Raw genomic sequence first — 2,371 nt, forward strand, 5'->3', positions numbered from 1 at the left:
TAATTTTATGAGTTTTTGCCTTTTATAAGAAGGGCTTTTAGCATTATAAATATATATCTTCCATAAGAAAGGGCTTTTGTAATGTGTTCTTAGAAGAATGTTTGATATGTTTTTAAGATGTGTAGAGATGGTAAGAAATATATATATATATATATATATATTGTGAGATATGGTGTTTGTAATCTGTATAGAAATTAGATGTAGATACTTTGTTGGACATGGATCTTGTATATATATACTTTGTGAGACATGAAGTTTAAAGATATATGAGAAGTATGTATGGGTATTTTGTGAGGAATGTATTTGTAAAATATATGGAAGTGTGAGATAGATAATATGAAGGTTAAATATAGTGAATACATAAGATTATTTGTGTTATGGGTTATGTTGCTTTCTAAGAAAGGAGATTTTGTATGAGAAATAAAGAATGAGATGGAGATGTGTTTTGGGCAGCAAAAATGATGAAGTTTTAGAATAATGGAGTGTGGGAAAGATGGGTAATGGGTAATGGTATGTTGTAAAATTGGGTGTCTACACACACATATTACATTTAACCATCCGGTAGATTTTTAAATTTGTGATACAAAACAAATCTTGATGCTCTAATGATCATAATGGTATGTCATGGGTTTTGATCGGGCCACCTGATCAAAAGTTATCATACAAACAACTTTCAATGATCATGGCTCACCTGTACGATGGGCCTGATCACATCCTATTCTAAACATTTAATTTTGATTGGTTCTCACAAGAATTAATTTGAAATTAATTAAGTGTGATTTTTGATTGGATTTCATTTTTAAAAGAAATAATAAAAAATGTTTTTCTTTATGGCATCTTATCTGCTCTGTTTTAAAAAAAAAAAATTCTGGAGATATGATCCATGAAAAATTCAAAAAAAAAAAAGAAAAATGCTCAAAAAACGTCATTATCTTCAGCAGTAACTTGAATCGCATTTTTGGTCAGAAAAACGTTGAAATTTGGATTTCTCTATTTCTATAATAGTTGTAGAGAATTAAATTTCATTTCAAAAAACATCAATCCTGAATCAATTGGAATTTTGAGCAGCAAGTTATGGCCAAAATACGAAACAGGTGCAGAAGATAACACAAATTCAGCATTATCTTCAATTTTCTCTCAAAATTTCAAATGAGTTCAACATCAAATCTGTTCAAGCCTATCTAATAGACTTATCCTTTCCCTTTGCTTCAGAAGAAAGATTTTTGAAAAATAAATTGGGTAAAGAAACAGATACAGCCTATGAAAAAATTAAAAAATGCTCAAAAGACATTACTATTTTCAGCAGCAATTTGAAACACATTTTTGGCATGGATAACGTTGAAATTTGGCTTTCTCTATTTCTGAAAAAGTTGTAGATAATTGAATTTCCTTTCAAAAAACACCCATCTTGAATAAATTGGAATTTTGAGCGGAAAATTAGAGCCAAAATATGAAGCAGGTGCAGCATCATTTCAAAATTTGAATGGGGGTCAACACCAAATCCGTCCCCAGCTCATTTAAATAGGTTATCTCCTCCCTTAGCTTCAGAAGAAAGCTAATAACTTAGCTTTAAAGCTAAGCCATCCCTTCCCCTATAAATAGAGAAGACCTCTTCCATTTTCTGGACCCCAAAAATTCCCTCTAAAGAGCTAGTGAGAAAGCAGAAAAGAAAAGTTATTGAGCAACTATTGTTTTTACTTTGGTTGTAGTTTAGTACTTCCTTGCTTTCTCCCTAAGCCCTTTAAGTGATCACTTCCCCCTTTTAATTTATGTTGGTAAGTAGTTAATTGTGTTTTTTAATTCTTTATACATGCTAGAATAAATGCTTACAAATCATTATTCACTTCTTTTATGCTATGCTTGGATGAACATGCCTATATGTCTTATTGATTTTCTCTTACATGCTTAGATGAACATTTCTAGGTGATACACAATTTTCTCTTGAATGCTTAGATGAACACTTCTAGGCTAATACACAATTTTCTTTTGAATGCTTAGATGAGCACTTCTAGGTTAAAACACAACTTTCTCTTTAATACTTAGATGAATATGTCTAGGTAGTTGTTTTACTTTTTTAAATGCTTGAACAAACATGTCAAAGTATTTTGATTTTGTCTAGATAAACATGTCTAGGGTTTTTTCCTTTACTTCTCTTCATAATTACTTGGATGATCAAATATGCTTAAAGGTTTTATTTTTATTTGTTTCTCTTTGCAATTATGTTGATGACAAATAACATGAAAATTTTGTTTTTCCTTCACATGCTTAGATGAACATGTCTAGGCTAGGAATTCTTTATTTATATTGATCTCTTGGATGAACATGCCATTACCTTCATTTTTTTTTAAATTGTTATCTAACAAGTTTTATT

This window comes from Quercus lobata, chromosome 9, assembly GCF_001633185.2.
Source record: "Quercus lobata isolate SW786 chromosome 9, ValleyOak3.0 Primary Assembly, whole genome shotgun sequence".
In the NCBI taxonomy this organism is placed as follows: Eukaryota; Viridiplantae; Streptophyta; class Magnoliopsida; order Fagales; family Fagaceae; genus Quercus; species Quercus lobata.